At 44.1% G+C, this 11,667-nt stretch overlaps 1 protein-coding gene across 1 annotated transcript in view; it reads left to right on the forward strand.

The window, feature by feature from the left end:
- Nucleotides 1-1,545: 1,545 nt before the first annotated feature.
- Nucleotides 1,546-11,667, forward strand: part of LOC122828945 (CD48 antigen-like) — a 17,483-nt gene continuing 7,361 nt past the window's right edge. The window contains exon 1 of the mRNA XM_044113043.1: nucleotides 1,546-1,675. The gene's annotated coding sequence lies outside the window, so the exon portion shown is untranslated. The remainder of the gene's footprint in view (nucleotides 1,676-11,667) is intronic.

Here is an 11,667-nt window from a genome sequence, read left to right on the forward strand (position 1 = left end):
TTTTATTTTGCTTTTGTTGGAATAATATTGATTGCATTTTGCTTGGTGGCTCATAAAGAAACCCAGAGGATGAGAGTAAAGAGAGTCTAGCTGAAGTTAAAGGTAGAGAAACTATTCTTTGTTCATGAAGTGTGAGAATTCAGAAGTTAAAGGTGGAACAATATAAAGTCAATATTTTTGTAATTCTATTTTAGATCATTATTAAGTTTAAAATCAGTGAACATTTCTATGTTTATACAAGTTAATATGCAAATGAATGCAATAAAGATTTTAAAAACAGTTTTACACACAAACACCTTGGTTATATTCATCTGAGTGAAACGTGAAAAACGTCATGTCTGAAGTTAATTGTGAGAAATTTAAATCAGGTTTATAAAACAATCTAAAGCCTTAATGTACACTGTAAAATGTTTGTTGGTTAATAAATGAGACTCACTCTGGAAGTTAAAAGCAGCGTTTCGCTCATTATTCCTGAATCATTTTTTATTATTCTTCATATTCACTGTGGGTGAATATGAAGTGTGTCCAATATATCTGAACATTATTGAAAAGTTTATGCAGTTTGTTCATTTCAGCCAACAAGAAAAACACATCATCTAGATTAATTTCACGCAAACGGATGTTTCAAAGCCATTATTTCTGATTTCTGTCTTAAAGTTGATGAAAACATTAAATTTAAGATTATAATACCAATAATGACCAATAATGGACCAATAATGAGACAAAAAATGTTTAATCCAACAAACAAGCTTCATCCTACCATATTTTCTGATTTACTGATTATGACTGTATATTCCAACTGGAGAAAATCACGTGGAAGGAAAAACTTAGATAAATAATGTGAGTGAATTTGAGTGGAAATCTATAGAGCGGTGTAAAAGAACGGCAGACATCAACAGCACAGAAATCACAAAGCGTGTCTGTCTGTTAATCCAAAATGTTAATGTGGTGGCAGACCGTTTTATTTTTTATGTTTAGTTGGTGAAATTTTGACATTTTCCTTCAGATTCAGACAGAAATGAAACATTTTTTAAGTTCTCAAATTACTCTGAGGCGGGTTTGTGTTTCATCAGATCAGATCACACAGCAGGAGCTTTTTATTCTCCTCCCTTTTTTGTCCAGAAATTCATCAAGAAAACTCTGGAAGAACTGAGCTGTTCTTCATCACTCTGACTGTCCTCACCTCTCACTGCTGCTCTTCACTCTCGTGGCTCAACTCTGCTTGGTTTTTAGGGCTCAGAATCAGCTTTGCACCCTTTAAATAGGCCGGCTGGCTGGTCTCAGGTTTGCCTCAGATCCCAGATATATTCTTATGGCATTTAAAAACTGCAACAAGTTAAAATAACTTTGTACGTCTCATAACCTCATTTTTAGCAACGCCCTGTTTTCATGTACAAAGTTCAGATCATCTTTGTTTACAATTCAGGACATTAATCCTCTGACTTTATATAACTCTGCTGTTAATTTATTGAAACATTTACAGATAAATCCAGCCGATGAAAATAACCAGGATGTGGTTTTGTGATGAAATGCAGCAACTGTGACGCAGCACAAAGAGACGGAGCCATCAGAAGACGTTTCAAAGTTAAACAGATTTTCTTCTTTCTGTTCCTGTTCTGAGCTTCGAATCTCAGCGGCTGAAATAAAACAAAGTCCAGCAGGAAACAAACTAAAGGTATGTTTGTCTAAACCTTTTATCATTTTAATATGAATCTAAACATCTTTAGAACGTTATCTGATTGGTTCAGAAAATCAATAATCTATATTTATCTCTGATTATTTCTTCTTATAAAAACATTCAAGAGTTTTGATGTTTTCACCAATAGAAATATTTATATATTATAAAAAAGATTCATCACAGAAAACTGACAGTTTGAATTCAGGACTTTGTTATATTAAAGTGAAAGTAAACTTCATTTAAAATGTTTTTAAATATGATTTGAAGCTTTTAGATGTTTATAAACTTTGAGGAAAAAAGACTCAAACTTTTGTTTGAATTTTTATTTTTTTTACCAGGTTTGAATCTGAGAAACAAACAATAAGAAAATGAAATTACAGTTTTCACATTTCTGTTATTCAGCTGGTTTTCAGAGCAGCTCACTGAAATTCCTGCTTCCTCTTCATTCGACTGCTTCTCCTTTTAGACCAGATTAAAACTTTAATTAATTATGTAAACAGAAGGTTTGGGAGGAAATCTGAACTGAAGCAAAAGAAAACTAAGAGCTCAGACAGAAAACAGACTATAAATATCTGAGAATATTGATATTACTGGAGGAAACATTTTCACAGTAAAGCCAATGAAAGTTTCTCTACTGACACGTTTGAAACAGAATTCCTCATTAAATTTACAATTCAGGAAGTCAAATAAACTTTTTCTGGCTGATGATTTGTGTTGGACATCATCTTCATATCGTCAACAGGTAGAAAAACATTTTTTCCAGGACAAACTTCATGAATTAAAGTAAAACTGAGGATCTGTTTGTTGTTGGCAGATTTTTACCAAACTGCGGCTGAGTCAGCTGCTGGGCTTCTGGTTGCTTGTGGTTTGGATTAACGACGTTTAAGTGGAACATGAAGGCATCACAGGATGAATCTTCAGGTTTTACTCGGATCCTCTGACACCACAATGTAAAAGTCCAGTTAAAGTGGTTGATGCATTTGTGTCAGACTGTGATCAGTTCTGGATCTAATGATTACAAAATAAAAACATAAATTTCTTACTCAATCATTAAATGAAGCAGATATGGATATGAGATAAACATTTTTCCAGTAGGAAGCAAATTTTAATGTCAAACATTAAAGATTCACATTAATTTATTTTATTTTCATCTGAGCTCATTTCACTGAGGACGTTAACTATTTATACATGTTATATAAACTGTTATTATTACCACGGTCACAATAATAACTCATTACTTTATTAATTATGGGTTTCTCTACATTATGAAATATTAATATCAGTGACGTTACAGAGATGGTTTCAAATCTTCAGAAAGTTTCAGTTGGAAATGAGAAAGAAATGATCCCAGTTCACCTTTTTTACAGAAAACCAAACATTCCTGCAGTACAGAGTCACTTTGTAACATAAAGAAGATCAAAGGTTTCCACTAAGATCTCTGATCTGGATGAACAGGATATGAACAGGTGAACAGTCCAGAACCAGAACCAAAACCTGAACCAGAACCAGAGTCCAGAACCAAAACCTGAACCAGAACCAGAACCAGAACCAGAGTCCAGAACCAGAACCAGAACCAGAACCTGAACCTGAACCAGAACCAGAACCAGAACCTGAACCTGAACCAGAACCAGAACCTGAACCAGAACCAGAACCAGAACCAGAACCTGAACCAGAACCAGAACCAAAACCTGAACCAGAACCAAAACCTGAACCAGAACCAGAACCAGAACCTGAACCAGAACCAGAACCTGAACCTGAACCAGAACCAGAACCAGAACCAGAACCAGAACCAGAACCTGAACCTGAACCAGAACCAGAACCAGAACCAGAACCAGAACCAGAACCAGAACCAGAACCAGAACCAGAACCAGAACCAGAACCAGAACCAGAACCAAAACCAGAACCAGAACCAGAACCAGAACCAGAACCAGAACCAGAACCTGAACCAGAACCTGAACCAGAACCAGAACCAGAGTCAAGAACCAAAACCTGAACCAGAACCAGAACCAGAACCAGAGTCCAGAACCAGAACCAGAACCAGAACCAGAACCTGAACCTGAACCAGAACCAGAACCAGAACCTGAACCAGAACCAGAACCTGAACCTGAACCAGAACCAGAACCAGAACCTGAACCAGAACCAGAACCTGAACCAGAACCATTACCAGAACCAGTGTCCAGAACCAAAACCTGAACCAGAACCAGAACCAGAACCAGAACCAGAACCAGAGTCCAGAACCAGAACCAGAACCAGAACCAGAACCTGAACCTGAACCTGAACCAGAACCAGAACCAGAACCTGAACCTGAACCAGAACCAGAACCAGAACCAGAACCAGAACCTGAACCAGAACCAGAACCAGAACCAGAACCAGAACCAGAACCTGAACCAGAACCAGAACCTGAACCAGAACCTGAACCAGAACCAAAACCCTGAACCAGAACCATAACCAGAACAAGAACCACAACCTGAACCCGAACCATAACCTTAACCAACACCAGAATCAGAACCAGAGTCCAGAACCAGAACCAGAACCAGAACCAGAACCTGAACCAGAACCAGAACCTGAACCAAAACCTGAACCAGAACCAGAACCAGAACCAAAACCTGAACCAGAACCAGAACCTGAACCAGAACCAGAACCAGAACCTGAACCAAAACCTGAACCAGAACCAGAACCAGAACCAAAACCAGAACCAGAACCAGAACCAGAACCTGAACCAAAACCTGAACCAGAACCAGAACCTGAACCAGAACCAGAACCAGAACCAGAACCAAAACCAGAACCAGAACCAGAACCTGAACCAAAACCTGAACCAGAACCAGAACCAGAACCAAAACTTGAACCAGAACCAAAACCAGAACCAGAACCAAAACCAGAACCAGAACCAGAACCTGAACCAAAACCTGAACCAGAACCAGAACCAAAACCTGAACCAGAACCAAAACTTGAACCAGAACCAAAACCTGAACCAGAACCAGAACCTGAACCAAAACCTGAATCAGAACCAGAACCAGAACCAGAACCTGAACCAGAACCAGAACCAGAACCTGAACCAAAACCTGAACCAGAACCAGAACCAGAACCAGAACCAAAACTTGAACCAGAACCAAAACCTGAACCAGAACCAGAACCAGAACCTGAACCAAAACCTGAACCAGAACCAGAACCAGAACCAGGACCAGAACCAGAACCATTACATTAAACCTCAACCTAACCAGAACCTGAAAAACCAGAAACCAATCAGAACCAGAGTCCAAACCAGAACCAGAACCAGAACCAGAACCTGAACCAGAACAAGAACCAGAGTCCAGAACCAGAACCAGAACCAGAACCAGAACCAGAGTCCAAACCAGAACCAGAACAAGAACCAGAACCAGAACCAGAACCTGAACCAGAACCAGAACCAAAACCTGAACCAGAACCAGAACCAGAACCAGAACCAAAACCTGAACCAGAACCAGAACCAGAACCAGAACCAGAGTCCAAACCAGAACCAGAACCAGAACCAGAACCAGAGTCCAAACCAGAACCAGAACAAGAACCAGAACCAGAACCTGAACCAGAACCAGAACCAAAACCTGAACCAGAACAAGAACCAGAGTCCAGAACCAGAACAAGAACCAGAACCAGAACCAGAACCTGAACCAGAACCAAAACCTGAACCAGAGCCAGAACCAGAACCAGAACCAGAGTCCAGAACCAAAACCTGAACCAGAACCAGAACCAGAACCAGAGTCCAGAACCAGAACCAGAACCTGAACCTGAACCAGAACCAGAACCAGAACCTGAACCTGAACCAGAACCAGAACCTGAACCAGAACCAGAACCAGAACCAGAACCTGAACCAGAACCAGAACCAAAACCTGAACCAGAACCAAAACCTGAACCAGAACCAGAACCAGAACCTGAACCAGAACCAGAACCTGAACCTGAACCAGAACCAGAACCTGAACCAGAACCAGAACCAGAACCTGAACCTGAACCAGAACCAGAACCAGAACCAGAACCAGAACCTGAACCAGAACCAGAACCAGAACCTGAACCAGAACCTGAACCAGAACCAGAACCAAAACCTGAACCAGAACCAGAACCAGAACCTGAACCAGAACCAGAACCTGAACCAGAACCTGAACCAGAACCAGAACCAGAGTCAAGAACCAAAACCTGAACCAGAACCAGAACCAGAACCAGAGTCCAGAACCAGAACCAGAACCAGAACCAGAACCTGAACCTGAACCAGAACCAGAACCAGAACCTGAACCAGAACCAGAACCTGAACCTGAACCAGAACCAGAACCAGAACCTGAACCAGAACCAGAACCTGAACCAGAACCAGAACCAGAACCAGAGTCCAGAACCAAAACCTGAACCAGAACCAGAACCAGAACCAGAACCAGAACCAGAGTCCAGAACCAGAACCAGAACCAGAACCAGAACCTGAACCTGAACCAGAACCAGAACCAGAACCAGAACCTGAACCTGAACCAGAACCAGAACCAGAACCAGAACCTGAACCAGAACCAGAACCAAAACCAGAACCAGAACCAGAACCTGAACCAGAACCAGAACCTGAACCAAAACCTGAACCAGAACCAAAACCTGAACCAGAACCAGAACCAGAACAAGAACCAAAACCTGAACCAGAACCAGAACCTGAACCAAAACCTGAATCAGAACCAGAGTCCAGAACCAGAACCAGAACCAGAACCAGAACCTGAACCAGAACCAGAACCTGAACCAAAACCTGAACCAGAACCAGAACCAGAACCAAAACCTGAACCAGAACCAGAACCTGAACCAGAACCAGAACCAGAACCTGAACCAAAACCTGAACCAGAACCAGAACCAGAACCAAAACCAGAACCAGAACCAGAACCAGAACCTGAACCAAAACCTGAACCAGAACCAGAACCTGAACCAGAACCAGAACCAGAACCAGAACCAAAACCAGAACCAGAACCAGAACCTGAACCAAAACCTGAACCAGAACCAGAACCAGAACCAAAACTTGAACCAGAACCAAAACCAGAACCAGAACCAAAACCAGAACCAGAACCAGAACCTGAACCAAAACCTGAACCAGAACCAGAACCAAAACCTGAACCAGAACCAAAACTTGAACCAGAACCAAAACCTGAACCAGAACCAGAACCTGAACCAAAACCTGAATCAGAACCAGAACCAGAACCAGAACCTGAACCAGAACCAGAACCAGAACCTGAACCAAAACCTGAACCAGAACCAGAACCAGAACCAGAACCAAAACTTGAACCAGAACCAAAACCTGAACCAGAACCAGAACCAGAACCTGAACCAAAACCTGAACCAGAACCAGAACCAGAACCAGAACCACAACCAGAACCAGAACCAAAACCTGAACCAGAACCAAAACCTGAACCAGAACCAGAACCAAAACCTGAACCAGAACCAGAACCAGAACCAGAACCAGAGTCCAAACCAGAACCAGAACCAGAACCAGAACCTGAACCAGAACAAGAACCAGAGTCCAGAACCAGAACCAGAACCAGAACCAGAACCAGAGTCCAAACCAGAACCAGAACAAGAACCAGAACCAGAACCAGAACCTGAACCAGAACCAGAACCAAAACCTGAACCAGAACCAGAACCAGAACCAGAACCAAAACCTGAACCAGAACCAGAACCAGAACCAGAACCAGAGTCCAAACCAGAACCAGAACCAGAACCAGAACCAGAGTCCAAACCAGAACCAGAACAAGAACCAGAACCAGAACCTGAACCAGAACCAGAACCAAAACCTGAACCAGAACAAGAACCAGAGTCCAGAACCAGAACAAGAACCAGAACCAGAACCAGAACCTGAACCAGAACCAAAACCTGAACCAGAGCCAGAACCAGAACCAGAACCAGAGTCCAAACCAGAACCAGAACCAGAACCTGAACCAGAACCAGAACCAGAACCAAAACCTGAACCAGAGCCAGAACCAGAACCAGAACCAGAACCAGAGTCCAGAACCAGAACCAGAACCAGAACCTGAACAAGAACCAGAGTCCAGAACCAGAACCAGAACCACTGAGGAGCTAAATTAAACCCACAGGTTCAAAGCAGTCAGACTGGTCAGAACCAAAACCTGAACCAGAGCCAGAACCAGAACCAGAACCAGAACCAGAGTCCAAACCAGAACCAGAACCAGAACCAGAACCTGAACCAGAACAAGAACCAGAGTCCAGAACCAGAACCAGAACCAGAGTCCAGAACCAGAACCAGAACCTGAACCAGAACCAGAACCAGAACCTGAACCAGAACCAGAACCAGAACCAGAACCAGAGTCCAAACCAGAACCAGAACCAGAACCAGAACCTGAACCAGAACAAGAACCAGAGTCCAGAACCAGAACCAGAACCAGAACCAGAGTCCAGAACCAGAACCAGAACCAGAACCTGAACCAGAACCAGAACCAGAACCAAAACCAGAACCAGAACCAGAACCTGAACCAAAACCTGAACCAGAACCAGAACCTGAACCAGAACCAGAACCAAAACCAGAACCAGAACCAGAACCTGAACCAAAACCTGAACCAGAACAAGAACCAGAGTCCAGAACCAGAACCAGAACCAGAACCAGAGTCCAGAACCAGAACCAGAACAAGAACCAGAACCAGAACCAGAACTAGAACCAGAACCAGAACCAGAACAAGAACCAGAGTCCAGAACCAGAACCAGAACCAGAACCAGAGTCCAAACCAGAACCAGAACAAGAACCAGAACCAGAACCAGAACCAGAACTAGAACCAGAACCAGAACCAGAACAAGAACCAGAACCTGAACCAGAACCAGAACCAAAACCTGAACCAGAGCCAGAACCAGAACCAGAACCAGAACCAGAACCAGAGTCCAAACCAGAACCAGAACCAGAACCTGAACCAGAACCAGAACCAAAACCTGAACCAGAACCAGAACCAGAACCAAAACCTGAACCAGAACCAGAACCAGAACCAGAGTCCAAAACCTGAACCAGAACCAGAACCAGAACCTGAACCAAAACCTGAACCAGAACCAGAACCAGAACCTGAACCAGAACCAGAACCAGAACCAGAACCAGAACCAAAACCTGAACCTGAACCAGAACCAGAACCAAAACTTGAACCAGAACCAAAACCTGAACCAGAACCAGAACCAGAACCTGAACCAAAACCTGAACCAGAACCAGAACCAGAACCACAACCAGAACCAGAACCAAAACCTGAACCAGAACCAAAACCTGAACCAGAACCAGAACCAAAACCTGAACCAGAACCAGAACCAGAACCAGAGTCCAAACCAGAACCAGAACCAGAACCAGAACCAGAACCAGAACCAGAACCAGAGTCCAGAACCAGAACCAGAACCAGAACCAGAACCAGAACCAGAGTCCAAACCAGAACCAGAACAAGAACCAGAACCAGAACCAGAACCAGAACCAGAACCAGAACCTGAACCAGAACCAGAACCAAAACCTGAACCAGAGCCAGAACCAGAACCAGAACCAGAACCAGAGTCCAAACCAGAACCAGAACCAGAACCAGAACCTGAACCAGAACCAGAACCAAAACCTGAACCAGAACCAGAACCAGAACCAAAACCTGAACCAGAACCAGAACCAGAACCAGAACCAGAACCAGAGTCCAAACCAGAACCAGAACCAGAACCAGAACCAGAACCAGAGTCCAAACCAGAACAAGAACCAGAACCAGAACCTGAACCAGAACCAGAACCAAAACCTGAACCAGAACAAGAACCAGAGTCCAGAACCAGAACAAGAACCAGAACCAGAACCTGAACCAGAACCAAAACCTGAACCAGAGCCAGAACCAGAACTAGAACCAGAGTCCAAACCAGAACCAGAACCAGAACCTGAACCAGAACCAGAACCAAAACCTGAACCAGAGCCAGAACCAGAACCAGAACCAGAACCAGAGTCCAGAACCAGAACCAGAACCAGAACCTGAACAAGAACCAGAGTCCAGAACCAGAACCAGAACCAGAACCACTGAGGAGCTAAATTAAACCCACAGGTTCAAAGCAGTCAGACTGGTCAGAACCAAAACCTGAACCAGAGCCAGAACCAGAACCAGAACCAGAACCAGAGTCCAAACCAGAACCAGAACCAGAACCAGAACCTGAACCAGAACAAGAACCAGAGTCCAGAACCAGAACCAGAACCAGAGTCCAGAACCAGAACCAGAACCTGAACCAGAACCAGAACCAGAACCTGAACCAGAACCAGAACCAGAACCAGAACCAGAGTCCAAACCAGAACCAGAACCAGAACCTGAACCAGAACAAGAACCAGAGTCCAGAACCAGAACCAGAACCAGAACCAGAGTCCAGAACCAGAACCAGAACCAGAACCTGAACCAGAACCAGAACCAGAACCAAAACCAGAACCAGAACCAGAACCAGAACCTGAACCAAAACCTGAACCAGAACCAGAACCTGAACCAGAACCAGAACCAAAACCAGAACCAGAACCAGAACCTGAACCAAAACCTGAACCAGAACAAGAACCAGAGTCCAGAACCAGAACCAGAACCAGAACCAGAGTCCAGAACCAGAACCAGAACCAGAACCAGAACCAGAACCTGAACCAAAACCTGAACCAGAACCAGAACCAAAACCAGAACCAGAACCAGAACCAGAACCTGAACCAAAACCTGAACCAGAACCTGAACCAGAACCAGAACCAGAACCAGAACCAAAACCAGAACCAGAACCAGAACCTGAACCAAAACCTGAACCAGAACCAGAACCTGAACCAAAACCTGAACCAGAACCAGAACCAGAACCACAACCAGAACCAGAACCAAAACCTGAACCAGAACCAAAACCTGAACCAGAACCAGAACCAAAACCTGAACCAGAACCAGAACCAGAACCAGAACCAGAGTCCAAACCAGAACCAGAACCAGAACCAGAACCTGAACCAGAACAAGAACCAGAGTCCAGAACCAGAACCAGAACCAGAACCAGAACCAGAGTCCAATCCAGAACCAGAACAAGAACCAGAACCAGAACCAGAACCAGAACCTGAACCAGAACCAGAACCAGAACAAGAACCAGAACCTGAACCAGAACCAGAACCAAAACCTGAACCAGAGCCAGAACCAGAACCAGAACCAGAACCAGAGTCCAAACCAGAACCAGAACCAGAACCAGAACCAGAACCAGAACCAGAACCAAAACCTGAACCAGAACCAGAACCAAAACCTGAACCAGAACCAGAACCAGAACCAGAACCAGAACCAGAGTCCAAACCAGAACCAGAACCAGAACCAGAGTCCAAACCAGAACCAGAACCAGAACCAGAACCAGAACCAGAACCAAAACCTGAACCAGAACAAGAACCAGAGTCCAGAACCAGAACAAGAACCAGAACCAGAACCAGAACCTGAACCTGAACCAGAACCAAAACCTGAACCAGAGCCAGAACCAGAACCAGAACCAGAACCAGAGTCCAAACCAGAACCAGAACCAGAACCAGAACCTGAACCAGAACCAGAACCAGAACCAAAACCTGAACCAGAGCCAGAACCAGAACCAGAACCAGAGTCCAGAACCAGAACCAGAACCAGAACCTGAACAAGAACCAGAGTCCAGAACCAGAACCAGAACCAGAACCACTGAGGAGCTAAATTAAACCCACAGGTTCAAAGCAGTCAGACTGGTCAGAACCAAAACCTGAACCAGAGCCAGAACCAGAACCAGAACCAGAGTCCAAACCAGAACCAGAACCAGAACCAGAACCTGAACCAGAACAAGAACCAGAGTCCAGAACCAGAACCAGAACCAGAACCAGAGTCCAGAACCAGAACCAGAACCTGAACCAGAACCAGAACCAGAACCTGAACCAGAACCAGAACCAGAACCAGAACCAGAACCAGAGTGGGTCGGTCTAAACGCTCAGCAACACAAACTGCATTTTTATCGTCATGACGACGATCAGATCAGGATTTAACACCGAAACAGAA

Source organism: Gambusia affinis, linkage group LG04 (assembly GCF_019740435.1).
Source record: "Gambusia affinis linkage group LG04, SWU_Gaff_1.0, whole genome shotgun sequence".
Taxonomy (NCBI): Eukaryota; Metazoa; Chordata; class Actinopteri; order Cyprinodontiformes; family Poeciliidae; genus Gambusia; species Gambusia affinis.